The sequence below is a fragment of the Orcinus orca genome, chromosome 10 (assembly GCF_937001465.1).
Source record: "Orcinus orca chromosome 10, mOrcOrc1.1, whole genome shotgun sequence".
In the NCBI taxonomy this organism is placed as follows: domain Eukaryota; kingdom Metazoa; phylum Chordata; class Mammalia; order Artiodactyla; family Delphinidae; genus Orcinus; species Orcinus orca.
In genome coordinates this window covers 102,461,803-102,480,527 of record NC_064568.1, presented here as the reverse complement: position 1 = coordinate 102,480,527, position 18,725 = coordinate 102,461,803, and the positions used below count along the sequence as shown (strand labels likewise).

At 43.2% G+C, this 18,725-nt stretch overlaps 1 protein-coding gene across 2 annotated transcripts in view; it reads right to left on the bottom strand.

Annotated features, from left to right (window-relative positions):
- LYRM4 (LYR motif containing 4) overlaps positions 1-18,725 on the bottom strand; it is a 119,228-nt gene that overhangs the window by 88,191 nt on the left and 12,312 nt on the right. The window lies entirely within an intron of this gene.

The window sequence follows — 18,725 nt, the reverse complement described above, 5'->3', positions numbered from 1 at the left end:
CCTTAGGAATTAGCTGTCTGCTAGGCCCCTGTGGATAATCACCTCTGCTCTCTGCTCTTGGAACAGGCCCATCCATTACTATCCTGGGATGACTGAGCGAAAAGATTCGGGGAGATGAATCTACTCCAAACGAGTCAGGTGTGAATGGTAAAGTGCTACTGAAACACTCCTTAGATTATTGGCTTTTTACGGTTATTCACAACTGGCCTCCCTCCATTAACATGGATAACTGAACCTTCAATGTGCAGAGACAACACGACAATTGACAGGTGCCACGATGCACTGCATGTGTGTGTACCAAGATGGTGACCGATGCCACGCTTGGGTCAGCTTTCCGGTCTCATCCCACCTTCTCTTGTGAAACAGAACAGGCAAGGATCCATACTGCGACCCTACCACAGTTGAGAGTGGAGATGACACCAAAATGCTCTTCTCCATCTCTAAAGTGCACACACGTGCACACACATAAACTCCCCCAGCCCCGCCCAACATACATCACATGCAGTTCAGGGCAGTGGTTTAAGCGCAAGCCTTGCACATCAGACAGGCTTGGGTTTGAATTCTTTTCCAAGTTCCTTCTGTTTGTGAGAACCTGGGCAACCTTCTTAACATAAGCCCCTGTTTCCTCATCTTACGCCTGTCAAACAGGCCTAATACTGCCTACCTCTCAGGGCTGTTGGGAAGGTTAGGCTTTATAATGTGTGTCTGGAATTTGGTACGAAACCTGTACATAGAAAAACTCAAGAAATAAAAGCTATTCTTTTCTTCTTCCTCTTCTTGTTACACCTTAATGCAATTAGTACCCCCTCTCCTCACGTCAGCCTGTGCTTCACCCTACGCCCTTGGGGTCACACCAGGCTGTCGTGCGGATAATTAGCCAGAGTAGACGACTCAAAGGTCGGTAACCTCTGGACTCCCACACTCAGAGAGTGATGGCCTTAACCCCGACGCCTGCTCAGCCTCACCAGACAGAAACGAGGACCAAGGAGACGCCGCCCAAGTCAGACACACCAGACGCGACTGTCTCTAGTGTTTGTACGATCTCCGGTTGCTCTGCACTTACCTTGAAACACCAGCTAAAGAATCCACGTGAAACCATTAGTTCCATTTAGAAACGAAGAACGGAAAAAGCAGCAGAGCAATGAGGGAAGGGGAATGCAATTTCCTCGGGAGCTGGGGGATGGATACAACTGAACTGGGAAACCTTACTTTGGAGAGGACTAATTTTGTTTTATATAAACTTTCCTAAAGTAAAAGAAAATTAAACATTCAAATATCAAGTCCATTTGCATTTAAAAGCAAGAGAAAATGAAATCTTGTAACGTTAAGAACCACAGGGAGAAGAGTGGACGGTTCAGGAGCCTGCACTTCAGGGTGTGGGCTGCTGCGGAGTCTTTCATCTTAGCCCCATGGGAGCCTTCTGGAGTGCTTGCCGCGGAGCTTCTGGGCGCTCGACATCTATCTCAGGGTCACGAGGATTGGAAGTGGATATACATACATAGATTTATATAGATTTTCCTCATGTACAGCTGCTTATCTAACAAGACTGCAGGCAGCAGCTGGGTGGCTAAAGCAATCTCTGGCACCTTTCGCGCACAACATACTGGTTATTTGTGTCACACAACATCACTGTTCTCCCTCACACCCACACGCTCCTCCAAAACAGTTTCTTTCTGTGGGTGATGGGAATACAGAAGGAACAAAATAGTTTAATTCTAATATTTCGTTCCATATGCAGGCTTGGTTTTACAACAGGAATTTACCTCAGGGAATCATCCAGTGTCTTAATTCTTCTTTTTGGAAAAATACCATGGGCAATAGTGGTCATTACTAAATTCATTCTTCTAAAAGCCAGCAACTAGCCAGAATAGCTAGGAGCAAAGGAGTATGGCTCGGAACGCAACGACCCAAGTTCTTCTAAAGTTTAAGGAAATTAGAAAATAGCTGAAGACACTCAACAATTTGTATCATTTGAGCTCAAAGTCAGCGTTCTAAGTGTGCCTTTGTGTATTCTAGTCTCCCCAAAGTCTATACCTAAAGGAACGAAGCTCTTGATCTTCCAATTAAATGTGTCTGAAGCAAAATCAAAAGCTGTCATTCCAATTCTGGCTGCACCTGTGGAACGAGTGACACGGAAAGGTCCCCTCCCCCCTTTCTTGCTCCCCCCACCCCACGTCTAGAGCACAGGTACCTCCCTTTGCCCCAAGAGAAGACACTGCGCTCGTTCTGGACCATAAAACCACTACTGCATGAACAGTTTTTACTCAGATGATTCTTATTTCAAATGGTCATCATTTTGTGAAGGCAATCACAAATCGGGCTGAGTCTTCCCGTTTTCTAGGAAGGGGCTAACCACCAATTATTTCAATCCTGCCCCGCCCTGGTTTGTATCATTTGCGTTTTTTTCACCGCTGCCAAGGGAACCCATTTATCCTCGAACACATTCTTGCCATCAGTCCCCTGACTGTATCACTAAGCAAGAACATTTCGAAGAAAAACGTGAGATGCTGCCAAAGAGATGGCAGCCAGCAGCTGCTGCACAACGGCCTGCATTGGGGCGACCCTAGCAGGAGCCGGAGGCTTCTTAAATAAGACAAAAAATTAACACATAAAGGGCAACAGAATGGCAACGGCTACCATGAGAAAGTAGACGGCATCCACAGAAACGGCAGGTGGTTCTGCTAACACGTCACTGCTCTGCCTCTACCCTCCGGAAACTCTGCAGTTTCTTAGCGCTACTTTGTGCAGCAGATTCCCACGAGTCTCTTCTTCTCGACCCCCTCTCCCTGCTCCGTGCCAACAGACCTCCAGCGTACACAGGTGCTACTGGCTATCCTTTCCCCACTGCAAGGATCAAATTCCTTTGTGAGATTCTTCCAGCCACTCCAATGTCCCCGGCGCAGGGCAATACGGCCGGCAGGAACGACAGCTCTACAGTGCCTGAGGTCCTGCTTCACCTCTTTCCAGAACCACTGTCAGCCAAATGCAGGCCATAATAATCACAGCCGCCCAGCACCTGGAGGCTCACGTTGGCTTCAGCGGGCAAGAGGTGTCATCTGGCAACCAGCTGATGTAATATCCTCATTTCTGTCATCCTTCGTCACCACCCCACATCCTGGCTTCTCTGCTTATCCATCCTGTAAAAACACCTGTGCCTTCTCCCCTTCCCACAGCCCCAAGCCAAGTATTCCAGTAACAAAACGACTCAACCCTTTCTCTTGGCCTCTTTGGGGCAAACTCCTGCACCTGCCTGGAAGGACGTCCTCCCTCCACTGGCCTTATGGGAGGTGCCCTGCTCCTGAAGACATGCTTCCCTCGCAGCCACTAGGGGGAAGCTGCTTCATCCTGCCTCCAGACACCACGGGGCTGAGAGGAGAGTGCTGCTACGCCCTCGGACCCTACTGCTGCTTCGGATCATCTGTTCACCCTTACACACCTTTGAGGCCATACTGCCTGATGAAACCATGATGTGTGCTTCCGTGACACTGCTGTCTGCTCACTTCTTGAGGTCAAGTCTTAAGATTCATCAAGCCTTAATATCTAAAGGCCACTCAGTGCATACATAGGCCACCAATGTTAGGTAACAAAAATTTTCATAGTACGTAGTAAAGTAAGATCTTTAAAGTCAACTTTTATAGTGAGACAGATGATAGTGTTTGCAAACCGTTACTGAGGTATCTATCTTTGCTCTGCGGATGGAGAGTTCCGCAGCTGGTTAGTCTCTCCTCTTATCCTTTAGGTCTACTAGCTGTTTCTTCCTAGTCTTCCGTGCGGGCTTATCTGACTCTGCTACCTCTTGTATGTTGTATTCTCTAGGGCTCCATATTGGACCTCATTTTAATAACATGTCTTCCAGTAACCGCGTCTATGCCCAAGGTTTCAACTACCATATATGTATATATGCCATTGGTTCTGGACCATAAAACCAATCCATAGAACCTAACTGCCTTTTGGACTTGCCAACAAAAGGCGCCCACTATGCCCACTACAAATTCTCCCACTGAACACTTTGAAAACTGAAGTTATCATCTTCTTTTCCCTTTTCCCCAATGGCCAGTATTTCATTCCTAGGCAGGAGGATCCTCAGACAGCCAATTGTCCAAGTCAGGCATTTGGGTATTCATCTTAAGTTCCTTCCTTTCCCATAATTCCTTACATTTAGACAATCACAAAATCTTACTGTTTCAACTTACAGTCTTCTGCATCATCTTCCACTTCTCCAAACCCTCAGCTCTAATCTTGGTTCAGGCTCTTACCTCAGATTAATGCAAGAGTCTTGGGATTATGGTGTATGTATGCTGTGTATAATAAAATGCATAGTAACAGCTTTAGAGGAGAAGCTCAAGGATCATCTGACGGTCCTAAGTACTCTGGGTAAGGAACAGAGCAGAGAGCTTCCTTCTTATGAACGTTTAAGTTCCCACTGGAATGGCAGCCCCATACAGTATGGACTTTTATCTTCCTTGTGCCTGGCTCAGAGAGAGAGCTTAATAAATATTTACTAAATATACAAACTTATCCAAATATCATATCAAAGAGACCTTCAAGAAAAATACTAATAATCAGTAAGGAAATCACAACAAAGAGTAAGAAACTGATAAAGAAATGGAATGGAAAGGGTTGTAGCACAAAGATTGAATTAACCTCTGAAAGGCAATGATTACAAAATTCACCATGAGAATCCAATGAAGAAGTCTAGAAGGCCTATCATGTAAGCACTGTGGGAGGTGGAGATCAACAAGGTTACTGGCCTCAGGGGCGGCTGGAGGATGAAATCCACACCCGAATCATGAAAGAGGAAATAAGAGCCAGGCAAAGGGAACGCAGAGGGTCTGAGGAGGCTTTCTGGGGCAACGGAACAGTTCTTGACTGTATATTGGTCAAAAGGTTGAGCCTCACACTTAAAGTGGATGCTTTACTGTATGTAAATTATTCTTCAGTAGGTTGACTTCTAAAGAAAATTGAAAGATAAATAGTATAGGAGCTACATTACATTTGCCCACTTTTAAGAAAAGCAAAAAAAGGGGAAAAAAACCCCCACAAAACAAAGACGGCAATGTTAGAGGATAATTATGTACACAGCTGAAGGAAGTAAAAATTAACAGTTATTACAGAAGCCAGAAGAGAGGACAAACTAGGAAATCAAATCTAAAACACAGAAAGATAAGTTGATGAGAAATATGTAAGAAAAAAATAACCTTCAGAAGAGGGCAAAGGTATATAACTTATGAATAATAAGTGTGAACAAAGTGGACTGTGTAGGTAATTAAAGTTCTAATGGAGAAAATATTTCAGAAGTGATTATAAAAAATTGAGACGGTTCATTGAGCCTTAACAACCAGATGACAGTGACAATGCCAAGATATTTACTTTTAAACCTTGAACTCCAAGGTCAGAGGAAAAATATTTTAAGAAAGGATAAAAAAAGAACTTTAAGCAGGTAATACTGAATGCAACAGAGATAAGTATAACCTCAGATTTCTATTTTCAAAATCCACAAAGAAAAGGGCGCTTTCTAGTCATTTCCAGTGCTCTTTTGAGGGTCCAAAGGGACAAATAATACCTATGATTTCTGGCACAGGTACCATGCACAGGGTACTGTGCCCAGAACTGGATACACATTATCTGATTTAATCCGCACAAACTACAACTCAGAGATTAGGAAAAAAAAAAAGGCCAAGATCAAATGTCCAGTAAGTGGCAGAGCTGGATTCTGAACCCAGCTGAACAGAGTCTGGGATTTTCAACTCCAAGCTGTGTCTCCTCCAGGGGCCAATAAACCCCAACTATCCAACCTATGACAAGTACTTGGGATGAGCCAAGTTCTTATTCATTTGCAAAGGCATTAAAGAAAATTGTCTCTGGCATCACAAAGCTTAAAAAGATCATCTTATCTCCCAACACTGCTCCAAATAGTTCAAGTGCCAAGTATGTCTTAGGAAAAGCGGCTGGGCTGCGAGCATTATAAGGGAAAGAGCTAGTGACAAAGGCAGTTAAGTGTAAGTGAAATAACTGAGTTTAATTACTTTAAGAAGGAGGACAATGGCCAACGAGAAGGGTATGGGTAAGGAGGTAAAGTTCCTATTAGAAACTTCCTATTAGAAACCCACTCTGGAGACCAAAGGCTCTCAGTTTTGGGAGCAGCTGTAAATAACACCCATTACATACTTCCCTGTTTACAATTCCCTAACGGTTTTCTATTATCTTCAGAATAAGGGTCCAGTGCATTAGCATGGACGGTATATTCCTGTTCATCAATCCCACCCCACCCAGCACCACTTCCAGAATGAAACACTGCCTGCAGCTTTACGGGAAGACTTGGAGTTTTCTCAGTTCTTCCTGAAGGCAGGCCTGCTGTTTCTCCACATGTGGTGTGTCCTCCTCCAGCCCGATCTCTTGGCTAACTCCTACTCGTCCTTAAAGACCTGACCCAGTTAGAAACAAATATGACAAAAGATTAATATCCTTAGCATGTAAGTAGCGCATATAAATCGAACAGAAGGACAGAAGGACCACAGTAAATAAATGAGTGAGCAGCACGGACCAGTAATTCACGAGAGAGCCCAAAAAGTGACTAAATTTAGAGAGACAGGTGATACAATATATGAATGTTCAGCCTTGGTCATAATCAAAGAAATGTATATTTAAACAAGGTATAATTTTCTGTCCATCAAATTAGCAGAATTTTTTTAAAAAGTAAAGGGCGTGGGACTTCCCTCATGGCACAGTGGTTAAGAATCCGCCTGCCAATGCAGGGGACACGGGTTCGAGCCCTGGTCCGGGAAGATCCCACACACCACGGAGCCACAACTGCTGAGCCCACGTACCACAACTATTGACGTCTGTGAGCCTAGAGCCCGTGCTCCGCAACAAGGGAAGCCACTGCAATGAGAAGCCCGCGCACCGCAACGAAGACCCAACGCAGCCAAAAATAAATTTATATATAAAAACCAAAAAACTAGGAAAAGTAGATTACAGTTATACTCTGTGACACATGTCCACGTATCAATGTGTAATATATCTAACGAAGAGACAAAATTTAAAGAAAGTTTCCTATACTTACAGCATCAACGTCTAGTAAACTATGGGAACTCAGCTTCCCAGAAGGATGCATTCCCTGGAAATTCTGCATAGCTGATATTTACGTACTCCTTGATTCAATAATATGACAGGTCATCTTTGTGCACATGAATAAGACGAAGAGAGTTTTGGGCTTCCCTGGTGGTGCAGTGGTTAAGAATCCGCCTGCCAGTGCAGGGGACACGGGTTCGAGCCCTGGTCCGGGAAGACCCCACATGCCGCAGAGCAACTAAGCCCGTGCACCTCAACTACTGAGCCTGCATTCTAGAGCCCATGAGCTACAACTACTGAGACCGAGTGCCACAACCACTGAAGCCCAGGTGCCTAGAGCCCGTGCTCCACAACAAGAGAAGCCACCGCGATGAGAAGCCCGTGCACTGCAATGAAGAGTAGCCCCCACTCGCCGCAACTAGAGAAAAGCCTGCGCGCAGCAATGAAGACCCAATGCAGCCAAAAAAAAAAAAAAAAAAAAAAAATAATAAAAAAACCTAAAGGGCATGTACAGCCTGATGGTGGGATATGAACTATATCTCCTGTGGGGAAGATAGTATCATACATCATAATGTATAATGATGTTCATTATCTTTTATCCACTAATTCTATTCTTAGTGATCCTACAGAAACAATCTGAAATATGTACAAAGATGTATACAGAAAGATATGCATTACAGAATTGTTTATAAGCATTAAAAATAGAAACAACCTTAAATGTTCATAAATGATGACATCATGCAGCTTTTAAAAGAGATGCTTCAAAAACCTTAAAGCTGCAGATACTAAAGTCGGAGGTATAAAAAGGTGTAAGGAGAATTACCAGTCTCCCTCCCGCTCCAGACCCTGTTCTCTCGAGATGCAATCACAGTTGCCAGGTTCCTGTGTAGCCTCCCAGAGATACTGGGTTCGTATGATACCCGCTATGTGTATACTTCTCTTCATAAGTAGTGGGGTTCTAAACATATGGCGCACCTCTAATTCCTGAATAAAAATGTATCTGAGCAATCATTTCCTGTCAGTACAAATGAGTTGACCCATAAAGGGCTGTGCAGGGTTCCACCATATGCGTGAATTACAGTCCATTTAGTGGGCCCCTTATTAATGGGTATTTAGGTTGTTTCTGATCTTGCTATTACTATAGCATTACGTGCACGTGTGTCTGTGGGAACAATTCGTAGAAATGGAACCGGTAGGGCAAAGGATATGTATATGGTAGATTTGATAAAATATCATCAAAGTTCTCTCTGCAGAGGGACCGGTCCAAGCTTCCACCAGCAACATGTAAGTTGCTGGTTTTCAACACTATTGCCAACACGTGTCATCAAACTTTCTGTTCTTTGCTAACCTAACAGATGAAAAATGGTCTCTTATTTCACTTTTTTTTTTTTTTTTTTTTGCGGTACGCGGGCCTCTCACTGTTGCGGCCTCTCCTGTTGTGGAGCACAGGCTCCGGACGTGCAGGCTCAGCGGCCATGGCTCACGGGCCCAGCTGCTCCGCGGCATGTGGGATCCTCCCGGACCGGGGCACGAACCCCCGTCCCCTGCACTGGCAGGCGGACTCTCACTGCGCCACCAGGGAAGTCCCTCTCATTTCACTTTTAATTACATTTTTCTTGTTATGAGTGCTGCTGACCACCTTTTCACAAGTTTAAAGCCCTCTGTGTCTGTTAATAACCTTGGCCTTTTCTTAACTGAGTGATTTGTCTTTTTGATTGATTTGTAAGACCTATTTAGGAAGGTGTTAAGGAAACTATCCCTTTGGGGTGAGTTGCAATGTTCTCCTTGGACTGTCATTTGACTTTATGTGCGTGTGCTTTGTCACGTAAAAACATTCAGTTCTTACGCAGTAAAGTGTAACACTTTTCATGTTATGACTTCTGGTTATATATATGTACAAAAGTCTTCTCTACTGTGAAATCACAAAAAATATTCACCCATGTATTCTTGAAAATTTTTATGATTTATCTTTTTACGTTTAACTCTTTGATCTTCCTGGAATTAATTTTAGTGGAAGATGTTGAATATGGAATCTAACTTTACCCTCTAATGTTAAGTTTCCTGAAATGAAGGATATAACTTTACATTCGGGATGCTCTCAATTAGGTAAAATATAGGTACAGAAAAACTACAAGGAAACAGCATGTTAACAATAATTAGTTTTGGTTATTGGAATTTATGCTTTCTAAATTATTACAATCATTACTTATGAATTATTTAAAAGTGCCTAATGACATAACAAAATCAGTAATTTACCACAATAAAAGAAAAATTGGCAATAGTGGGCCATGGCCGCTGAGCCCTCCATATCCTCAAGTCCATTCTCTACGTCTGCGTCTTTATTCTTGTCCTGCCCCTAGGTTCTACAGAACCATTTTTTTTTTTTTGGTTCCATACATATGTGTTAGCATACGGTATTTGTTTTTCTCTTTCTGACTTACTTCACTCTGTATGACAGACTCTAGGCCCATCCACCTCACCACAAATAACTCAATTTTGTTTCTTTTCATGGCTGAGTAATATTCCATTGTATATATGTGTCACATCTTCTTTATCCATTCATCTGTCGATGGACACTTATGTTGCTTCCACTTCCTGGCTATTGTACATGGAGCTGCAATGAACATTGTGGTACATGACTCTTTTTGAATTCTGGTTTTCTCAGCGTATATGCCCAGTAGTGGGATTGCTGGGTCGTATGGTAGTTCTATTTTTAGCTTTTTAAGGAACCTCCATACTGTTCTTCACAGTGGCTGTATCAATTTACATTCCCACCAACAGTGCAAGAGGGTTCCCTTTTCTCCACACCCTCTCCAGCATTTACTGTTTGTAGAGTTTTTGATGATGGCCATTCTGACTGGTGTGAGGTGATACCCCATTGTAGTTCTGACTTGCATTTCTCTAATGATTAGTGATGTTGAGCATCCTTTCATGTGTTTGTTGGCCATCTGTATATCTTCTTTGGAGAAATGTCTATTTAGGTCTTCTGCCCATTTGTGGATTGGGTTGTTTGTTTTCTTGATATTGAGCTGCATGAGCTGCTTGTGTATTTTGGAGATTAATCCTTTGTCAGTTGCTTCATTTGCAAATATTTTCTCCCATTCTGAGGGTTGTCTTGTTTATGGTTTCCTTTACTGTGCAAAAGCTTTTAAGTTTCATTAGGTCCCATTTGTTAATTTTTGTTTTTGTTTCCATTACTCTAGGAGGTGGGTCAAAAAGGATCTTGCTGTGATTTATGTCATAGAGTGTTCTGCCTATGTTTTCCTCTAAGAGCTTTATAGTGTCTGGCCTTACATTTAGGTCTTTAATCCATTTTGAGTTTATTTTAGTATATGGTGTTAGGGAGTGTTCTAATTTCATTCTTTTACATGTAGCTGTCCAGTTTTCCCAGCACCACTTTGAAGAGGCTGTCTTTTCTCCACTGTATATTCTTGCCTCCTTTATCAATAATAAGGTGACCGGGGCTTCCCTGGTGGCACAGTGGTTGAGAGTCCGCCTGCCGATGCAGGGGACACGGGTTCGTGCCCCGGTCCGGGAAGATCCCACATGCCTCGGAGCGGCTGGGCCCGTGAGCCATGGCCGCTGGGCCTGCGTGCCCGGAGCCTGTGCTCCGCAACAGGAGAGGCCACAACAGTGAGAGGCCCGCGTATCACACACACACACACACAAATAAGGTGACCATATGTGCGTGGGTTTATCTCTGGGATTTCTATCCTATTCCTTTGATCTATATTTCTGTTTTTGTGCCAATATGAGTTTATTCTTTTATGTTATGGCTTCTGGAGTATACAACAGAAAACAAAATTATAAAAAAAAGAGTGAAGAGGATTGGAAGTTTGAGAAGAGGAATTTAAAACAATTATTTCAGAAACAGAGAGCCTGACCAGACTTCCAGAACTCTCTATGCAATGAGAAGAGCCAGCTGAGGTTGGTAATATCCAGTACCCATTCGCCAAACTGGGTGATTTTTGTCCAGCTGAGTTCAGTTGCCCAGGTGTAGTTATGGAAACGACAGATGTGTGTGTAAGGAATTATGGTAAATTAATGGCCTCTATGTATTAAAATAATAAATATGAAAATTATGTACATATAACAAAAAGTATATTCAAAACACTATGACCTAAAAACCATTTTTATATAACTGCAGATTTTAGGTACAGTTCTATGGGGATTTTTAAAAAGGTAACAGTCTCTTTAAAAAAAAAATCAACAATAAATAAAGGAAAGAAAGAAAAGTTCCACTGTCCTGTAGCAGATGCTCTCCTCAGGCCCTAGAGGAAAAGTTTAGGAGTGTTTCTGTCCAGGCTTCCTTTTTGGTGCATAAAAACATTTAAGATCTTTAACCTACAATTCATCAAAATTAAACTTCTAATTACCACTTGGATCTATCCTCATTGCCACTGACATTTTGCTGCAAACAAGATTTTTCAAAATGTAAACCAATTTATCAAAGTAAAGGCCACCTATAAAACACTGTCTAGCTTTGTGGCAGGGAGGCATACAGATCGAGCAGCGGCGGGGTCCTGGCTTCCCTGTTTCTTGGTTTTAGACACGGCTGTGTAGACAGCACGGGTGCCCCGCAAGCTGGACTCGAAGAGCTCAGACCCACAGTCCCCTCCTCACATGTTCCTGGACCAAAAGAGAAACATGTCCTTCATTTGTGGAGTCCTTCAAACTACTCCTGTGAGGGAAAAAACAAAGATAATGCTCAAGTATTAAGTGTCTTCACATATACATATCCTCTTCTTATGGATCTGGCCATATTTCTTTTAAAAAGGTCACCACGACATAAAAGCTCCATGCGCAGGGATGGGATTTTCTGCTTCTTCCCCTGCGACCCCCTCATCTACCTGAGATGAGCTTGACCTGGTATTAAAAAAGCAAACCCAAGCTTTCATCATGTAGTAAGTGTTAAAAGTTAGACTACAGAATACAGCTTTAAAAATTTTATTTTAAAATTACAGTGTGAACCATGCCAATGTAAGACAGGACCTTTAAATGATTTAAATTTGAGGAGAATAACTATGTATGGTAGAATATTCAATTAATTTTGGATTTTCCACTTTATGGGGGAAAATAAAGCATGAACAATAAAAATTCCTCTTGGTCATTAAACTCAAATGTCTTCATTAAAATTTCCTATCAGCGCTGCTAAAAAGAAGCCAAATAAAATGCGTTTTTGTTTATTTTATCCTTTCCTCCTGCCATTAGCCACCAGCAAGAATAAGTGAGCAACGTATGTTTTCTAGATATAAGGAGGTCTCATGGATAAGACCAACGATGGCAGGCAGACAATGGATGATGTGGCAGATTTGGGGAGCCCTCCAACTGCCTAGAAGTGCTTTCAAGAGCCCAAAGCAGGAGAGAGTCAGATCTGACATGTGGACCCACACTTCCCACCAGGCACTGCGTGAAAATACCAGTATTCCCTCAGGAAGAGCCACAAAGAATATTTACACATTAAAGCAGTGAAGATGCCTGGAAATGTGAGAAAGCAAAGTTAGGCACCTAGATTCCTTCATAGGGCTTCTCCCCCTCCAGTAACACCCATTACATTTTGGGAAATGCTGATCTGGACAAAACTTCTACCCAGGCAGCCCCTTCAAGGTTCAGAGGCTGGAGACTGAAAGGGCCGGTCCCAGGCGTGTGCCAACAGTTCCCACAGGCAAGTCCTGCTCATTCATTAGAGGCTACTTACAGACCCTCCTCTCACAGCAGCTAATGGATCCAGGGCACCTGCCGCAAACCAGGCACAGCTGCACCTGTATCTCCTCTAACCCTCTGGCAACACAGCCTACCAAGTGCATCAGCTGATCTTAGATGTGTGAGGTCCATGAGTCACAGCAGAGATTGTCAATATATTCCCCGCCCCTTCTTCCAAAAGGTCCCCACCATACAGATCCCACAGCCAAGTCCAAAGTCAAATCATGATAATGAAGGGGAGAACATTCCACGCCCTAATATGCCACTTTGGCATTTGGTTATTTTGAGCTGAAGGCAACTGAGAAACAGCAGATGCAGGAAGGGCTCTCTGCCCTTCTCTTTTCTGCCAAAAGCAGGGCATAAATTTCCCATGAGAAAGGTGTCCTCCTGGTACCAGGAAGAAGAGAACATTCTTCCCACCAGATATGGGGAGTTTATGCTGAGATGAGTCTACACAAACCACACTAAAATAACCCTGTCTTCTGTTAGTTTCCCCCATATATTTCCTAGTCAATTTCCAACAATATCCTGTCCTTAGCTGCCCAAATCCCTCGGCTTTGTCTAGTCACTGCTCCACAATTTACCGCCCTTTGTAAAAATGGTATACAAGCCCCTAAGTCTAACTGCTTCTTTGGGGCTGCCACTTTTCTATGAAGCTCCTTCCATGCTATGCAAAAATATTAACATGAAATAAAATTCGTACATGGTCTCTCCTGTTAGTCTTCTGACAGTTTAATTCACAGGCTCCGTGCACAGAGCATAAGCGAGTTGAGTAAGTTTTTCCTCCCCTACAGTGGTCTTATCCTCAGTGCTCAGGACTGCGGGCAGTCCTGGCTTTGAGAAGATGCTGATCCGTGGATGTGCAACCTGGTCTTACCTGAGTGTCCTGTGTCAGGCTGGTATTCTATAGCCCTTTCCTCAGCCTGTCCCTTCACTCCACTGTAACTAACCATCTTACTCTGTATAAAGAAGGGTGGTCAAAATTCTGACTCTAATTTCAAGCCATATTTCTTAAAACAGCCTGTACCATATACAAAATAAAAACTCTCATTATTTAAGAGGACTAAATTTAGGCTGCTTTATATTTGAAATGTTAATTTTGAGGGACTCTTCACCATTATTTAAAAATATTCTTTCTGTTTGTATCGAATATCGCCGAGATGCAGAGAAAAGAAGACTTTTGTGAGATGCACTTACTACTCAAAGGAAGGTCTTGGTCATTCGCTCACACTCATCCATTAGGCCCCAGACTCGACGCGAGGTGCTTAGGATCCAAGTGGAAACCGGCCATGGTTTCACAAAGCTCCCGGGGTTGGGACACGCTATACATCACTGTATCTTATAACGGGACTATATGGGAAGTGCTCTGAGAATAGAGAGGAAGGAGGGAGTAACTCAGCCTGGGGGTCTGGGAAGTCTTTCTAGGGAAGTTGACATCCTTGAAGGATGAAAGGAATTTCACCAGAGTGGAGAGCCATTCTGCAAAGGGAGGCCAAAGACAAATATAGAATTCAAAATCCCTTATTTCTATATGACTGGGAAAACATACGGGAAAGGAAAGAAAAATATGGAAGAAGGAATACAGAGTCTTGGAGGAAGGAGAGAGGGAAAGAGGAAGACTACTTTTTAAAAAGTATGAGGATCTCACCACAGGATGGAATCCTCTGGTAATATGTAGTGATGAGATTAAGGGTGTAGGATAATATTCAAGGTGAAGTTGTGGTTTCAGTATTATAGCTCCCAAGCAGAATTTAGTTCCCACTAATGAGCACATCTGCCTTCTGTGCCATCTCCTGGCCTCTGGCCCCTGTGGCACTCTGTCTGCAGCACTGCTGTCCAGCCCCCTTACCGGGCATCATGCTGCCTGGGATGCTGGGACTTATGGGCACATCTTCCAGGTTCTTTGTCTCACCTGACAGGAGCCCAGACCTTGTCCATCTCTGTGTCCCCACAGGACATACTACGCTTTGCGCACAGTAGGTGCTCTATAACAACCGTTGAATTGAAAAATTTTATTTAGCTAGAATACAAGGAGAGAAACTCCCACAAAAACCTGTGACCCAATGATAACTGTAAGATTTCTATTCCAACAGGAAAAAGAATTCAATTACATTTAGCCAGAAGAATTATATAAACAGACTAAAATGATAGTTATGAATTTTTTTAGTCTAACAAGCAATCTTAGATATTATTTTAATCTTTCACCTACTAACTACATGTTTGTGTCTTTACTATTCATTTAATACACACTATAGCAAATTAGTAATATTAGTTCTGGAAAGAATTTACATATACCTCCAGTTACTGTTATATTTCAACATTTGCTATGTTTGGCATACAGCATTTGAACACAAAATTGATCATCACAATTCTGATCCATTAAACGTGAAATATGTGGAGGTAAGTTACTTTCGAATACTTTAGACAGAAAAATAATCTGGTTGTGTTAGTCTTAAGAACACACTTCAAGGTCCATTCTTTTACCCCTGGGTCCAAGCTTACTCGGTTACAAAGCAGTTTCATCAGAAAAAAATGTGTTTACTAACTGACTGCCACTGAAAATATCTGAAAATATAAAATGTTTTCACTAGTTTTGAGATGACGAATATATATAATATATTGGCTCGGAATGGGAAGAAATGTTATCAGTATGCTAAATGCTAAACTCTTACCTTTCTGGGGGAGACTCTATGTCAACAAAACTATGACCGCCTGAGAAGAACAAAGTGTAGTGAAATCTCTCTCTCTCTCTCTCTCAGCACAGAGGGAAAGCCATTCTACTGAATGCAGATATCAAGCTTTAACAAACAAGAGTGGTCTTAACAGACAATGGCTCTGAGCTCAAGATATTTGGAAAATTAGCTTTAGATAAAATTTTCTGAAATCAGTCTTAATTTTGGGCACATGTTAAGTGGCTCATAGCTCACACTAATTCTATAGAATAAACCAATTTAGTTACACAGGGGTTCATTTTATAACTAATTTACTTGAGTGTCTCACCTGAAAGTTCTTTTGTTTAAACAGATCATCCATCATAATAGCCCCTTAAAAAACTCTCTAAGGTATAGAACTGGAAGGTTTTGAACTGGAGGTGATCTGAGATTCTCAGGGGTCTCTGGTTCTGGTCATGGTAAATCCCTCAATGTAGGGGCAAAGCTTTCTACTTAGCCTAGATCTTACCTGGGAGCATAACTTCACACCCACTGCTATTCAAAATGAATCAAAACTTAGAAATAAATACTATTTATGGAGGATTCACTAAAAGGCAAGCCCTCTACCTATCCCTCTGGGTACTCTACACCAGGCACTTGCAATCTTGGTCTCTTGCAGAACTGCTTTATTCACTGGGGGCTTGTGTCATTAGTCAAGATTATGAGATGCCAGAAGAAACCGCCCTATGGAATTTATGCTAAGAAGGTGGCCTTGCATACAACGAGCCACAAGATAAACTTCTTGGGTTTTAGTACCAGGAAGACTTGCACTTCTAGGCACACGGCTGCTTTTGTATCATGACACTGTGACTCACGTAACTACTCGTGGTCCCCTCTGCCTCCTGGGAAGCTCAGAGCCAGACTGGAGGCGGTACTATGGCTGCCAAATGTTCACACTTCCAAGAACTCAGTTTGCTTGCTAACCTCATTCCAGGTCTCATTTTGGTTTTCTTACCCTTATTTTCCTGATTTCCTCAATTAAGAATAAAATTAAATGCAGATTCTTTTCAGTGTGAGAAAGGATGGGGTTCCAAAATCTCTTATTTATGAATTGAGAATTTGGAACAATAGCGCTAAAAGATGGTAAGGTCCCCAGGCCAGTTCAAATAAATTTAATTTAACCACAATATAGCAAAACAAATGTTGAGAAGCTACTGTCATTCAAGACAAGGTCTGCAGAGCAATTCTATACTCATGCTAAAAAAGAATTTTTTCTTATTAGAGAATTACTATGTAAAGGGGCATTATTGATTATCCAAACTTACATAAGCACAAGATACATAAGTTAAGTCAGCTAACAAATTCACGCCTTTAAATAAGAGAAAGTCCAAAGGCCTTGCAAATAATCCATATTTTATTCTATCAAGTTGACTTGTCCTTTTATCTTTATATAAACAAATAACTAAAGGTAATTTAATTCAGTGAGAGTAGTGAAGTGAATACAGATCTCTGAAGAACAATAAAATGTTAATTTTATGATCCTATTTATTTTGTTAAAGCTTCAATATGATAGGAAGCAGATGCAAATTTTGACTCAGGGTCAATTCTTAATATTTCCAGCAGCAAAAAAACTAATCTATTTGAATACCTGAATTTTACGAGCAAATTTAACATATTTCATGTAGACAAACAATGTCTTAGACATAGTTACTCATAATCCTACACTATGGCTCATATTTACTTGCCTCTCAGTCAGCATTTATTCATCTGAGCTCTACCTAGTCAAAGTTTCTTGACCAATTTGCTTCTAAAGGAAGAAGTCTACTACTGTTAACTCTTTGCGCTACTTTTAAACACAGACGTCAGAGAGTGCTGTGATGAGACTTAGAAAAACATTCTGGCGGCAAATGTGAAGGACGCCTGGTAAGAACCAAGAACAGGAGGCGGAGAGCAGTAGAAGGCTGTTACAAAACCCAACAAAAACTGGTGAGGGCCAGCAAAGACAGTCACTGTGCAGACACGAAGTGTTTCCTGGTAGGAGAAGCACAGGAGATGACCCGCTGGGCAAGACGACCGACTGGCTGTGGTACAGTCAGGAGAACAGGTAAGGTGGCTTCCAGCCTGAGAGCCGAGCATCGCCCAGGAGGGGGCATGCAGGAGGCCCGCTCGCCCGGAGGGCCGGAATGCGGTAGGGAGGCATGCAGGTTTTTAGCTTGGACCCGCTCGGTTTGGCAGCCCAGCCAGGACAGGAAGGAGGCCCTTGGTTTGCAGGCTGAGGAAAGGATGCACAGAGGGGCGGATCATCAGAGCACAGGGGTTGAAGCGGGTGTGAGAGGTCGGGGTGCATGTGAGGGGCCTTCCACCTGGAAGAGAGGGAGACAGACCAGGAGACAGCGGTGCCCTGCATGCCTGACGGGCTGCAGCAAAGGTGGCAATGAGGAGGGGCGAACCGGTAGCGGCAGTAAGCACCTGGGAATTCGAACACCAGGCGCGGAGGCCAGTGGGTGCTGACGGGTGCCGGCTGGGAGCACCGACCCCTGAGGCCCCTGGTTCCTGCTGTCGCTGCTCGCACTGGCTCATGGTCTCCCCCAGACTGGCGAAGGGGCTTGGATTCCTGTGTGGTTATGCATTAGGACTTTGCAGACGTTTACGTTAGGCTGATCCCAGTGAGAAAGATACGATGCTGATTTCACTCACAGAAAGTCATTTTAAAATATAATAGGGAAATTTCTGGGGGAAAAAAGGATGGCTATAAATATGGCTTGGGAAAACGTGGTTCCTCTGTATTCTGATGAAGAGGTAGGAAGGAAAACAAAATGATGTAACCGTCTGGGTCCTAAACACGGTCACCCTGGCCATTCACCAAAATCTTTCCGCCGCTGCCTGTTAATAAGCAGTTACCCACACACAGTGCTCGCGCAGACATTTCTCACGCGCTTACGGTGTGCCGTCACTAAGGAGACAAAGTTGGTTCAAACATGGTCCCCACTCCCCGGGGATGACAGTCTAGTAAATAAGGGGCAAAGTGATGGGGGAGTGATCACAGCAGGATTTATACAAGGTATCTGGAGGACGTGGGAGGGGCCCCCGAGAACAGGAGTCGTCCATTCACCACGTGCTGGTGCCCACACTGGGGCCTGGCTGGGATGCTGGCTGGGGTGACTGTGGTGAGGGAAACACACAGTCCTTGCCCTCCTGGAGCCTGCAGTCCGACTAGCGGGGGAGACATTGCTCAAATAATCACAAAATAACTGCAAAATTACAACCGGTGTAAGTGTCCGATGGAGAGGCCCACGGGCT